Consider the following 15,234-nt stretch of genomic DNA (forward strand, 5'->3'; position numbering starts at 1 on the left):
GGGTTCTATCACATTGTCAGTGGGCAAATGTTGTCATCTATAAAAAGGCTGTGCTAGTTGCTACAGGACTGTGGTTTGGCCCTTCCCCAGGGATTCAAGGTGCTTGGCATAATCAGGAATATGGGCATCTTTACGTAGGAAGGGCGCTTCCCCACGTGGACACAGATCTAATATTAACTGTGGCTTCCTTTCCTAGAACTTTTTCAAACATAAATGTCTGAATAAAGATATAGAGAAGAACAAAATTGTTTTAGTGGCAGAACACAAGTAACATAAGCATCTGATAATTCATCAAATTGTTTTTCTATAAAAGAGGACATATCTTAAGGAACAACAAAAGCCAACCTGTACCACTAGGATGGTTCCTAGGGACGTGGTAGAAAGAATGTCCTTGATGGGCAGAGCCTGCACTAGCAGGCATAGCAAGCCACTTCTAACTGCTGCTTGCCTACATCTTGCTCTCTATAAATGTTATTTCTCCAAGGGCATAAAAGAGAAGTTGAGTCATGATGTTGTTTTATGTAATTTTGGTTAGCGTGTTGAATAATTAGCTCCCACTCTATGGCATGGGCTTCTTTCACCTCTTTTCCTCCAAGTGTTCATCAGGATGATCTTTGCAGTGGGGTTTGTAGGGACTGAGTATCATTGTGATCCGTCCTCTTTGGTGGAGATTTTCCCCCAAGGATGGCTTCCTTAAACAAGGACTTGATTCGCTATACACTATACGTGGCAAAGTTTTCTCAAATTGTAATAGATTTCAATGTTACTTTCTTACGTATTGGAATCCGTGTCTTATGTGGAATATCTCTTTTATGTAATACTTAAAAATTATAATTGTTATTTCACACTGATTCCTGTTAAGGGAGATGTTGTTGTACCAAGAAAATGTCAAATTTTTGAACATTTCTGAAATATAGATAGTGTTTTGTGTGTGTGTGTGTGTGTGTGTGTGTGTGTAATGGGATGTATGTTTAATGGGCTGAAAATGACATAGAGGTAGCAAAACAAATTAAATTGCAGGAATATGTTAACTTCAGATTTATCACATTTGTGTTGTACCTATGTAGCATTGTGGTTTTCTGAAGGAAAAATTCTCCACAACTATTACCTCTGATCTAAGGAATCATTAGCCTTTCTCATTTCTCTGCTGGATTATGGGTGGGGAAGTGGATACCTTTTCCCACATTGTCCTCCTGAAGTCACTATTTATGTTGATTGGTGGGGTCAAAACACTTTAGATATTTCTTGGGAAACCAGCCCCTCCAATCTTTCAAACAGATCTTTCTAACGTAAGCCTATTGTCTCCTGGGTAATTGTCAAAGGATTTCCACCCTTGAAAAAGATGGGAACTTGTACAATATGTACTTAAAAATTAAACCAAAAAAAATTATCTTCCAGGAAGAATTTACACAATGACAAGTAAATTGTCCTGGAGCTAATTGTATTTTATGATTCCTACTTCATCCCCAAAGTGTAGTTAGAGTTTGAGTCATATGAGAAGATTCTTCGGGTGGGGCTTGACCATGCCTGCTTATGTTTCTAATAAGGCTGTATCATAATACAACTTGCAGCGTCCCTTGCAGCCAGCTGAAGGCTGAGTTGAAAAGCATCACTTGTTGGTCATCCACCTCTTACCCTCTGTAAACTACTGGGCTTTTTAATTGCATTCTCCACTCTTGTAGAGTAAGGCCTTTCCTGAACTCTATTTTTTCAATACTGGCTGCACATTAGAATCATCTGAGAAGTTTAAAAACAATTCCAATGCCTGAATCAAACCCCCAGAAATTCTAATCTATTGCCCTGGGGTAGACCCCTGGCAACTTTATTGTCATAAAAGAACCCCAGATGATTCTGATGTGGAAACCAGGTTGCAAATCACTGATCTGATCTAACCCAGATTCGTTACAGATGAAGAATTTTAGTCAGGAGATCAAGATACTTACTTGATGTACTGTATTGGAGAAATACCACTCACTGAATCAAAACTCCTGTCTGTTGATGTTAAATCCAGTATAACAAAAAAATGAGCAAAATTTTAGAGTTGAGCAATGGGAGAATTAAAAAAGTTCTTTGACTTCTGGAAACTTACCCTCAAAATGGTGTAGAGTCCAATCTAATACCTTAAAATTAAGATAGTTAAAAACCAACACTGGAAAAGTTTAGGTTGGAGGTGGGTGGGTAGGATAGCTTTTGAAAGGAGGAAACAGTCATCTTGGGTCTGAAAGCCTGGGTTCAAGGGCTGCGCTGTCCACTTGCTAGCCCCAGGGTCATTCTTTCTCTCTTGCTTCAAGGACATAGCAGAAGCAGGCAAGTGCCTGGCAGGGATTCGTGCCCATCATCTGTGCAGAGGCCATCCTCCAGGTCCATCAGCCATGCCCAGCACAGGCCATCAGTATGTGAACTGCTTTGGACCACCCATCTTGGACAGGGTCAGACATCCTTGCAGAGAACATTCTCAGAGTCCCACCCCCATCATGTAAGCCTTATGGCAAAGACAATGTTAACTCCTTTCAGGGTCTTGGCAGGCCACCTGGGGGATGATGATTTTCTTGACCTTCTGGTCCATCTGGGGAATCTAGTGATAGGAGTGGGGAAGATAGAAGGAGTTAATAGGTCAAAAGGCTTTGATACAAAGGATTGTTCTGCAGGAAGTACTCAGGTTATGAGCACCTTACATGCCAGGCCATATATAGTTTAGTTGAAATCTGAGTCACTGGTAAATTGTAATTAGGGAAATGATGACACAAAACATAGTAAGGTGAAGAGTTTGCAGTGTAAAGGTAGGAAATCCCTTTCTTCTTTTCCCCAATGTCTCAGTAATTAGCAGAAGGCAGAGGAGCCTGTCAGTGCCTCCCTGTTCATCTGGTTAGCTCCTGAGTGTTCCATCACCAGCAGCACTTCATGATGATTCTAAAGCAATGCTTCCTTCATTGAACCTGAACAGATGTAGGTGCGAGGTCTGAGAACTCCCAGAGCTTTCAGTCTCTCTCAAAGTATCCTTAGTTTCCATTCAGTCTTCCTGCAGATGCCCTGGACAAGACAAACCAAGGAAACAAAGACATCAATTGCAGAGAGCACGTTCTTTGTCCTGGACTCACTCAGATATATTCCTGACAGGTCCCCTTGTCAAGTATCACAAAGCTATACATGAAAGCTGGGCACGGTGCCACAAGCCTGTAATCCCAGTGGCTCTGGAGGCTGAGGCAGGAGGATCATAAGTTCAAAGCCAGCCTCAGTAAAAGTGAGGCACTAAACAACTCAGTGAGACCCTGTCTCTAAATAAAATACAAAATGGGGCTGCGGATGTGGCTTAGTGGTCGAGTGCTCCTGAGTTTAATCCTCAGTACCAAAAAAAAAAAAAAAAAAAAAGACAAAACTTTGCCTCCACTATGGCATTCTGAAGAACATCGCATTTCCATTGGTTCCCCTCTAGGGAACACATTTTATTACATCGAATGCCATTTTAATGAGCTCAAAACTGGGATTGATGGGGGTAATTGGACAACACGTGAAACCCTGCTCAGAATTTGCCAGAGTGGAGAAGGCTGCCAATAGCCCAGAGACTCAGCATTTAGGGAGCTTTTACTTTATAATTCCCATGACAAAATCAGGACAAAGGATGTAGTCATGTTAGGGAGCAGCACTGCTCAATATAGTTTTCTGCAGTAAACAAAATATCTTCTCTCTCTATTGTAGCAACCATTAGTCGTATATAGCTTGAAATGTGGCATGCATAACTAAGGATGTGAATTTTATATATTACTGTATTCAGGTAACTTGAACTTCAATAGCCCATGTGGCCAATGGCTACCATGATGGCCAAGTTAGTTGTGGAGTGTCCTTAAAATTCTCATTTGTCTCAAGTCTTGAAGAGGTACATTCAGGTAATTTCTTGGCACTTAAAATCATAGTGGGACACCTTGAATTATTTGTACCTCTCCAGTCCTATGCTCTGAAATTATAGGCTGTTTCTATTCCTGGAAACTTGATAGTTTAATGTTTGTGAAAATGTGCTTTAATAAATAATACACTCTAATTATAATATATAGGCATCTTTTTTTGTTTCTCTTTTATATTTTTATTGGTGCATTCTAGTTGTACATAATAATGGGATTCATTGTTACATATTGGTACATGCACACATGTATGTTTTTGATGACTGTATCTGTGTGGGTTTGTCTGTGTCTTGAATTCTGTACCATTGGTCTATGTGTCTGTTTTTATGCTAGTACCATTCAGTTTTTGTTACTCTAGCTCTGTAGTAGAATTTGAAGTCAGTTACTATGATGCCTCCAGCATTGCCTTTTTGGCTTAGATTGGTCTTGGCTACTCCAGGTCGTTCATTCTTCCAAATGAATTTTAGGACTTTTTTTTTTCTGGTTCTGTGAAGACTGTCATGATTTTGATGGAGATTACATTGAATTTGTATATTGCATTTTGTAGCATGGCCATTTTTAAAAAAATATTTTTTATTTGTAGATGGACACAATTCCTTTATTTTATTTATTTATTTTTATATGGTGTTGAGGATTGAACCCAGTGCCTCACACGTGCTAGGCCAGTGCTCTACCACTGAGCCACGACCCCAGCCCCAGCATGGCCATTTTAACAACATGAATTGTGCCTATTTATGACAATGGCAGTCTTTCCATCTTCTTTTATATTCTTCAATGCCGTATAGTTTTCAAAGTAGAGGTCTTTTATCTCCTTGGTTAGATTAATTCCTAGGTTTCTTTCTTTCGTTTTGAGGTAACCATGAATGGGATTGTTTTCCTGATTTGTTCCAGCAGGTTCACTATTGATGTATAAGAAAGCTATTGATTTTTGTATGTTGATTATATAACCTGCAACTTTGCTGAATTTGTTTATTAGGTCTAGGAGTCTTTTGGTAGAGCATTTTGGAGCTCTTAAATACAGGATCACATCATCTGCAAACAGTCATAATTTGACTCCTTGCTTTCCTAACCTTTTTCTTCCTTTTGTTTCCTTCTTGAGTCTAGGCCTCTTCTATCATCTATATTTCTAGTTTTCATCTTATTTAAGGGCTGTGAAATAGTATTGTCTCGTGGGAGCAAAGTATGTTTAAGGTCTATGCAGGAGAAGTGGTAGGGATTATGAGCAGTTCAAACTGCCCTTGGATACAGGAGGGAAAAGGAAGTTAAAGCGGCAGGTAGGAGTCTGCACAGAGCCAACTTGCCCTGGAGGAATGCTTTTAATTGGATTTAGCTTTCATCAGCACAGGCCAGCAGAAGTACTTTTCCCCAGGGCTTTGGGATTTTCCCCTGCGAATAAATTCTCCCCACCATTGGTCACCTCTCTGCTATGTTCTCCAAAATCTCACCCCATTTTGGCATTCTGTGACTTAAATTCTCCAAAAACCTTGAGGGGGGTGGGGGAGAAGCCAATGTTTTTTTCTAAAATATTAATTTCCTTGCTCTAGGCTTCTGTCAGCTTTGACTGGAAACTTAATCTGCGTGCCTCAGCGCTGCATGATGTTTCAGCCATTGAAATGGGGCTTAATGGGAATTACTTGATACCTTGGGAGTCAGACAAGCCTTACTTTTTTTAAAAAACAGTCTTTTATCCTAGGCCCAGGGATTTGCATTTTGAGAGGTTATGCCAGCTGACTTGAGCCCTTGCAGAGTTTTAACTTGTTGCAAACCTAGTTTGGTCCATTTCTCTCATTTCCAGAACCTTCTGCTACTGCTACTCATTACCCTTTCACCATAGAAGTCTAGTCCTTGTCCCTAATTTTCTGTTCTTACCGCAGCAGTGATACTTGAGATGACCATCATTTAATAATAGACACATTCCTTAAAAAGCTGGGATGGAATTTATTAGGAACAGCTTTCAAACATCTCCTTCTAGATCCCTTGAGTTCTTCCTTTTCAGACCTCCCTGGTGTGAGGATCCCAAATCCATGTGGATTTCCTTTGATCAGAATCATCCTATGGAACTTGTCTATGGTGATGAAAACACGTCCCTTCTTCTTAGTGACTTGTGACTATCAGCACTTGGAATGGCTGGTGCAACTTGGAACTGACGATGTGATTTTACTCAACCTAATTTAAATAAAAATCCAAAAAGCTGTGTGTGCTCAGAGCCATTGTGCAGTTCCAGATTGTGCCCTTGACTTAAGGACAGTGTGACTTGGAAGAGGCATTTTTCAGTTGGCAACGCTAGGGCCCTCCACTTTTCATGAGCCTGCTCCTCCCAGGAAAGAAACTCTTTGACTTCTAAACTTGTTTCCTTTTACAACTAATTTTGACTAATGTAAACCTTGAACGACTTATCTTTTTAAAATGATTTATACCCTCAGAATTGGATTGCACATGTCTTTTTTTTCCCTATTTTCCTTATTCCTTGACCAGTAACTGCAGATACACATTTTTATAAATAAAAGGAATTTATCAAAAAAAAAAAAGCAGCTTTTTCCAGGGACTTAAGAAAGTGCTACAAAACTTGGTTTCAGAGGACTCAAGAGAGAGAGCTATCAATAAGTGCTTTTTGAGTAGCAGCCAGTGTACTTCATGGTGACCAGTGTTTGAGATCCATGGAGTACAACAGTGAACAGACAGGATTTGACTAATTTGTCAGAGGATAGGTACAGGATGAAGAGCAGAGAGAGTGAGGGTAGGTACGTGTTTGTAATTTTAGAAAGGGTTTTCAAGAAAGGCCTCTTTGATAAGGCTATGTTTGAGCAGAGATTGGAATCAAGGCAGAGGATAACCAAAACACATCTCTGGGGCCAGAAGATTGTACTTGGAGGCAGCATCAAGTTGTAGAACCAGTGGGCTTGACATCTCTTCCCTCTCTCCCTCCCACTCCCCTAGGGCTTCTCATCTTTGATTGTATGAGTCACCTTTACAGACACATATTTTTACACTGTACTACCCAGGAACCCCAATCAGCCTGCAACCTCACTGGTGTGTTGATAAGATTAGACCAAGATGAGATACTGGGAAACAAAGTCGAAATAGACTGTCTCAGTTACCTGCAGTCATGCAGCATGCTCCCCATTTCAGCTCTCCAGAAGGAAGTAGGTTTCTTGAATAAGATTATTTGAGTAGGGATGCCAAAGTTAGGTGCATATCATGGCTCACTCGAAAAGTCAATCTTCAGAAGTAGAAAGCCCTGGAACTTGGCCTCCCAGCCAAAGGCACTTCAAGGCATTTAAAAATTTAGGTTGGTTACTCCCTCCTTATCTCTAGAAGTAAATGCTAATTCAGTAGCAACCCATGGCCATTTCCCATAGATGGGAGGAGCCAACTTTGTGCTCCAGCAATGTGTCAGGACAATACACCTTGGAGATTTTGCATGTGGTTCTCATTTTCCATGCTAAAATCGCAACTGGCCTCTATCTTGACTCTTCACAGCCTCTGACAACTTCCTGTGTAAATGCTTTTCCTAACCAACTGCTGTCATCTGAAGGTGTCCCCTCCCAAATTCACATAGAAACTTGATCTATATTGTGGGAATTTTAAGAAGTGGGGTCTTTGATGACATAATAGTGGATTCCTCCCATTTTATGGGACTGGAGTTAACTAGCTTAGGCCTGTTTGCCCTTCTGCCTTTTGTCATATGAGGCCTTAGTCCCCTTCAGGACACATAGCAACATGCTATCATCTTGGAAGGTGGGAACAGGTCTCTCAACAGATATCAGACCTACTAGTGGCTGGATATTGAACTTGACAGCCTATAGAACTGTGAAAAATAGAGTTCTGTTCTTTATAAATTACCCAGTCTCTGGTATTCTGTTATAGCAGCACAAAAGGACTTAAGTCTCCAATGTTAGTGGAATTGTTTGGACGGGGGTGGGGGTTGTGGGGGAGGGTGGGGGGTGGGGGTAGGGGGGGTGGGAGGTGGTGGTGGAGGGTGGGGGGTGGGGGTAGGGGGGTGAGGGGTGGCATTTCACACATTGGAGGGTGGCCTCATCCAAGTTGCAGCTACTTATCTCATGAGAGACCTTTATGCTGTTTATTGCCAATAACATTAAGGTCACAACAGCAATGAGTAATGCCTAGGAAAGATCAGCCTCACACTTTCTCATTTAACTGCAGGATGAGAAAACAAGCAAAATTACCCAGTTTAAGGGCAGATACTCAGATTTCATTTCAAATTTCCTGCCCTTTGTTGTCCTTTCTTGAAGCCTTAACAATGCATGAAGCCTGTTTCTTTTTGATTTTACTTCCTTTGCTTGAAAAACATGAAGGGGGAGGTTTCAAAGTGTTTGGTGTTATCTTGGAAATCAAAGTGAATCAGAACATGCCTTTTCGTCTTCTTCTGCCAACTGGTCAAACGTAGTTTGGCTGCTGGTAATCAAGTGAAAGCCTCCCCAGGTTCTTTTAGAAATGGACCACTGTTTTAATGTGACACTGAAACCATGCTAGGAGTAGTTTCCACTTTGAGTTCCTCAAAATGAACTGTATTTCTTTTCCTTAATTTGCATTTGGGGGAAATCAGTGTTGATTAGGTAGCATAGTGGAAAGAGCTTTATTTAGACTTGGACTTTAAATTCAACTAATTTTTATCGAACTGCTATTATATAGCAGACCCTGGGCTGAAGCTGTCCATCATGGAACAAGACAGATGACAGTCCTATCTCATGTGGCTTACTGCCTGTTATCTGTGCCAACCCTAGCAAGTTACTTAATTATTTTCCTCTTCTGAGAAATAACAATAATGCTAATCTTTCATAACTATTCATCAGATATTATCAAGGCATTGATCATACAATTGTTTTAATATATAACCATGCCTGTTTTTATCATTAATTACTTATCATTCAAGCTGAGCCCCGAGAACACAAAATACTTTTAAAGCTCTGAGGCTGTTTTAAATGCTTACAGTAAAGATCTAGTCTCAATCAGAGTTTCCTCCACATCTCCCCATAAAATTAGAGGAAATGCCTACGATGTCTGTGTGGAAAGTGGTCCTTTGTCACCTGACATAATTTTCCTTCCCTCTGACCTTGTGATCTGCAAATGACTCTGTGAGTTTGTTCTTGCATGCCTGTTCAGCTGCAGTGATCAAGTTTAAGTTTGTGGATGAGTATCGGGGCAGGGATGTAGCACTTAAATAGCAAGCTAAGAAGTTTCAAAGAGCGGATTTCTCAATTAGCAAAGAAAATAAGCAAAACATACTATAAATCACATGATCTTGATGGTCTGGAAGCTATTTTTCATAAGCTGGATCATAACATCTCATTCTGTTTAACCAGGGCTGACAGGTCTACCCTGGACATGTTTTGAGTTATTTAGCTTTCTTGGTTTTAGGGGGTTGAATTATGAATATTTTTCAAAGTAAAAAGGACCTTAACAATCATCATGTGCAGTCCACTCATATGAATGGCCAGAGAACAGGCACAGAGAGTGTTTGGGTGACTGACTGCCCAAGAACATGGACCCAGCTCATGGTCAGTTCTGAGCCATCTCTGTGTCAGCCTGCTTCCACTTCCAGCATGAATTCTCCTCCAGTGGAAATCAATCAGCAAAATTACAAAATTCATTTAAAAAACATTTTTTTTAGTTGCTGATGGAATTTTATCATTTATACATTTATTTACATATGGTGCTGAGAATCGAACCCAGTGCCTCACACATGCTAGGCAAGTGCTTCACTACCGAACCACAACCCCAGCCCCTACATAATTCATTTCTACATGAGGAAATGATCTCAAGGAGAAGAAATTAGGAATATTGGTTTCTAGGTATCTGAATGGTGTAAGACATGTTTTAAGTAGATACTTAAATATCTAATAAAATTGTTCATATTCTTTTCCAATTCTCTCATCTGTTATGAATCAAAATATACCAGTTTTATTTCCTTAAGACAGAAAGCCAGACATAATCAGTATTTCAGAGTTCTACTATTTTAAGGCACCTCATTGCCCCCATCTCCCACATGTCAAACTCACTAGTATGCCAAATAACACACTTTGGCTTTGAGAGCCAAAGCAGATCAGCTCTTGCCTGATAAATGTGTAAGAGTCAGCAAAGGATTTGAAAGTTGAACATGGGTCTCAAGTTACTGCCTATTTGCCAAACCTAACTTGGTTATGGACTGTTTCAAAACCAGATTATTTAGTTCTAGAAGGGATGCTTAAAGACCATAAAAGCTCCTAGAAGCTTTATTGTAATAATGCTTGATTCCTTTGTATTTTTTGAAAGTTTTGGAATAGAGCAGTAACAAAACAAGTGCTTCACCAAGTGTTATATTTCAACTTGTTCATTTATTCAAATTTCCTGAAATTCTTTTTTTTTTCAAATATCATAAAACTGCTATATTCTATTAATGAGTAGGAATAGATTTACCCTGTTCTTAATTATCTTGTCATACCGGTACTTTAATCCTATGGGAGAAAGCAGTTGCATGGAATGTCCCTTTTCTAACAAGAGAGTGCTATGTGACACTCCTTAGGGTATAGGGCTCATTCACATGTACTTCAAGATTGTTGGATCTTGGGGCTGGGGATATAGCTCAGTAATTATGAAAGGCCCAAACCCTTTTCTAAGAAACTTACTATTCCCCCTGCACCCGTACCCTCCCTTTAAGCCCTAATGGCCAGCCCCAATGTCTTCTTTGCCTATCCTGGAATGAGTGTGAAGCTCAGCTCTTGAACTTGTTTAGCAGCGATATCTGGTGTATTGCAGGGAATCAGGAAGGGTGAGGGCTTGTGTACCACTGTTGGCTTTGCTGCTCATTAGCTGCCTCTCATTGACCTTGGATGTGTTGTCCACTTCTTTGATCCTTAATCTCCCCTTGAATAAATTCATGATGACAAAATTACATGGTGGTTGTCATGAGTGAAATATTCAGCACAACACTGGACTGAGCACTTGGCCTGCACTCAACAGTGATAACAATAATTGTCCTTACTATCACTCAGATCTGATTTCTAAAGTAGATGACCTCTTTCCTTGACCTGAAATGTGATTTTCCACATTAGGGAGTTAAATGCATATTAGAAAGTATCTATATTAGAGAGTTCAATCATGATTTTTTTTACATTCCACTTAACCTCTATTATTAGAAGAGAGAATTGAATGGACAGGTTAAATAATCATTAATTATCAAAAGTCAGGCAGCCACAGGCCCAGGAAGGGCAGTAGGTGACCTGAAGGTGTAGCAGGGGTGGGGCAAACCAGAGAACAGGCACCATGTCATGGGGGCCATTTCGGGGCCCCATAAGCTGACAGTTGCCAGCGGGATAATGTAGGTCCACTGTTGCCAAATCTCCCTTTATTCTTAAGTGGAGTTGGAAATCTAGATTTTCATGTGAAGTCGTCTCACTTTTTTTTTTATTTATTGAAAAAAAAATGAGTGTAAGCTGTGAAAATATAGGAATCATCAGATTTGTCCAACATTCATACATACTCAGTAAAAGTGTAATTGAAAAACCTTCCTGCACTGGGCATGCCCAGGACATGACAGCAGATTTTGGAAGAGAGGAAGAAGTTATTGCAGAGAAATTTATTAGTGAAAATCCCCACCTGACAGGAAATTGACATTCAGACCAAATTTCACACCTCCTTGAAGCAAACAGAGCATCTCAGGTGTTCCTTTTTCTGATTTCCTAATAGTCACTACTTTTTAACAACAACAAAAAATAATGTTTTTACCAGATTTCATATTAGGTTTTGCATTTTCCATTACGCTGCTTCAGTTCGTTGAAATGATTTATTGTTTAAATCCTAAATGAATAACGTAATTAAAAGAATGTTTTCATTGAGACCTTTTCCATTCCCAAACTGCTTTGATAGAAATTATTTTTGTACGTGTACTTTGATTCCTTACAAGCCTATAAGTATCTTAAGTAAAGGATGATGTCTTACATGCCCTTTTCCACCAGGGTTAAACATGAGAGTCCCCACAGGGCAGACAAATTGCGTATTTGTTCATGTTGGCTAATAAGTAACAAATTGTCGTAGCTGAATTGGGATGTTATAAAACTTCATAAATTGTGCACTCCTTATCACTCCTTCATAAGACTGTGCCACTTACCAGTGTTGTTTTGACTGTCACCAAGAGAGTTATTTAATCTCTGGGTTATTTTCCTTGCTGCTCTAGCACATCATCCAAGTTATATTAACTGCGGGAGAATCATTTTCTCATTTGCTATCACTTTACATAAAGTACCAACCTTAAAGCATTTCTCAGCAGAAGCATAAAATTATTATTTTGAAAGTCCATGAAGAAGTACCCCATTCTGCTCCTGCATTTGATATACTATTCCATTTATATTGATGTAGTGAATTTTTTCAACAGGCTTCCTCTTTTCCTCCATCTCAGCCCTTGCATTCTCAATTTTGGCTCTTCTCACTGTCCCAATAGTCAGGATTTGCCAGACAAAGGTACTGTTAAGACCAACCTTATTCATGAAAAGCTAAAATGACCAAGGGCTGATGACAGTATTGGCTACCAACTGCTGACCTCTTCCTACCTTTTAGGAGGTATTTCATCCACATGATCCCTATTAAAGATGAAGGAATGTGATGGACACAGCCAAAAGCCTTCCAGTTTTTTAAATATGGCAAAGGTACTAGTATTCCAAAATACTCCTTTGGCAATTATACAGATATTGCTGCCTGCAGGAATCATTTTAAATAGTTAGGTTTTGTCTCCTGTTATGTGACATGATTCTGGGCTATAGAACCCCCCACTCCCACTCCCCACCACCACCATCAATAAAAGATAGAGAGGAAAAGAAAGGCAAATTCAGTAAATTTTGGGAGAACTCAAACTATGTTTCATTCCTCAGTGATCCAGGAAATTCAGGGATAAACTAGAGCACAGTCTGTGTATCGAGAAGTTATTTGGTGTTATTACTTGGGTTAGAGAGTGTTAGGAAAGGATGCAATTGAAACTCCAGCTCAGTTATTTTATGTTTGTCACTGAAGAAAGATATTACTTTTCCACTCAGTTACAGCTTGCTTTATTCTTTAGATGTCTTCTTTAAAATTTCCTTGTAAATTGTATTTTAAGAATCTTAAAAGGACAGGTTTTCAATTGAAGAACCCATTGGCTTAATGCATTTGAAACATGCTAACCATTCCTTAGTCCTTTAATTTGCTTTCTTGGTGATACAAATTTATGCTTGTGCATTAAAAAAAAAAAAAAACACAGGGAACTATTAAACTGACTTTTCTACAAAAGTGTAGTAAATCACTTTGCTACAAAAACAATTTCGTGAGAAGGGGAATTGAAGCATTCAGGACACGTGTCTCTTTCCTTCCTGTGTACTCCACGGTCTCCCTGTGAGCTAAGTGATGCTTCTCCAGTACTAATTCTGGTGCATCAGAGATTGTCACAGGAAGGAAAACCCCACCTCTTCTGTGTCAAAATACTGATATATTATGCTGGGAATTAGCACTCAGACACATTTTGAAATTAAAAATAAAGTATGGGATTATATTAAAAGTTTTGATTATGCAGGAGATGTTCAGAGAAATGTTCTTAAAATCTTTCTATCTCTGACTTAATCAGGGGTGTGCTTTATTTGGTTATAGTCATTGGTGAAGGTATTCGATGGGCTTGCAGATGCCTGTCTTTCATGAAGTCTCCACGAGTCCTCCAGAACTGCTGGCCTGGCTGCTTTGTTCTGGGTGGGAGGACGTGTGTGACGGGCCGATGGACTTGTCCCACATGGTCTCAAGGGCGTGGGTGTTTGTTGCCAGCATCACAGACCACGGCGGCTGTCTGCCAGATGGTTGCCTCTGTGTCTGGCTCTGAAATGCCAACTGCAATTAAAAACCTTCTTTCAGAGAACAAGTCTTTCAGTCGCAGGTCCATATGGTGATCAGCACCTCTGGGCCTGTGATCATTTAAGGGGCCAGGCTCAAGAGAAAAGCAGCTGGAAAGTGCTGTAAGTTGAGAAATGCCTGTAAAACGGTGCAGAATAGGTTTGGGATTTTACGAATTCCAAAAATCAGTGGAGAAAGGGAAACATTTTGGCCCATCCAAAAGTGGGTCCTCCACGGGTCTCCTGCTCAGCATGTGGCCAGTGGGTCAACAGAGTCCCACGGGGAGCAGTATCTCCTTTCATTTCCTAGCTGGGATAGGCACTGTTAGGTGTACTTAGCCAGGCTCTAGTACCCAACTCTTTTGAATCAGACACCGATCTGGTGTTTCTGTAAAGGATTTTGCAGAAGTGACTAATAGCTACAATCACACGTGGACTTCAAGTAACGAAGGTGACCCTCCATAATGGGACCACCCCTCATCTAGTCAGTTGGATGCTGTTAAGAGCAAAAACTGAGGTTTTCTGAGGGGGCGTGGATTTCTGCCTCAAAACCACAACATCAATTCCTGCCTGAGCTTCTGGCCTTCCTGTCTGACGTATAAATTTCAGACTTGCCAGCCTCTACAATTATGTGAGCCAATACACTACCCCACACCTGCAGGTTAAAAGCACTCCCAAAGGATTTGTGTGCTGCACGTTAATATCTGAGAAGCAAAGCTCCAAGGCCGGTGAGCTCCATTCTCTAGTTGTCATGGGCTTTTCTTTGAGATGCTGCACTTCACTGTGTCAATGTCAGTGGTCCTGCTATGACATACGTAGCACCAAGTCAGTCACCCACAGGGGATTGTGGAGTCAACAAACTTTAAGTTCCTCTGGAAGGGGCCAGAAAACAATAGTCAATAGATGCATGAATTCCATGGTACTCAGATATGTTTCTGGCAAGGCATTTAGGACTATTTGTGAAATCTTGATACTTTACCTAACAATTCAGTTAACCAAGAGTAGATACCATTTTGGAGATAAGGACTAAACAGTCATGTTCAAAATTCCTAATATGTGTAGGGAATAAGTCTAAACCTTTTTAGGCTGCACATCTCTGACCCCCAAGTACGGTCCCATAAATGGAGTTAAGCACCTAATTCATATTCTCAAGACCTGGAACCTCTTGCTATCCATGCAGTGATTCTGGGGGAAAATGTGAGACAGAATGAATGAGGAAGGTGGTGTGACCTAGGATGAAGGTCTTCATATTACTCATGGGCATGTTTGAAGAGAAGTGAAATGTGATGGGCCATGTGACACTGTCATATGCTGAGGAAGCTGCCCGTGTTCACTTCCTTCAGTGGAGACTTTCTAGGTGAGAAAGATTCTTATTAGAAACTATTTTTGGAGAACTTTTTGAAGAATACATTTGCTTGTTAGGAGTAGAAAATTCCCTAAGGATGGTCAGCTGCTCACAGAGGATCTAGAGTTATCGTAATACCTTAATAGTA

The 15,234-nt window shown here is 40.2% G+C and overlaps 1 protein-coding gene across 2 annotated transcripts in view; it reads left to right on the forward strand.

The window, feature by feature from the left end:
• Tgfbr2 (transforming growth factor beta receptor 2) overlaps positions 1-15,234 on the forward strand; it is an 82,864-nt gene that overhangs the window by 15,962 nt on the left and 51,668 nt on the right. The window lies entirely within an intron of this gene.

This window comes from Marmota flaviventris, chromosome 1, assembly GCF_047511675.1.
Source record: "Marmota flaviventris isolate mMarFla1 chromosome 1, mMarFla1.hap1, whole genome shotgun sequence".
NCBI lineage: Eukaryota > Metazoa > Chordata > Mammalia > Rodentia > Sciuridae > Marmota > Marmota flaviventris.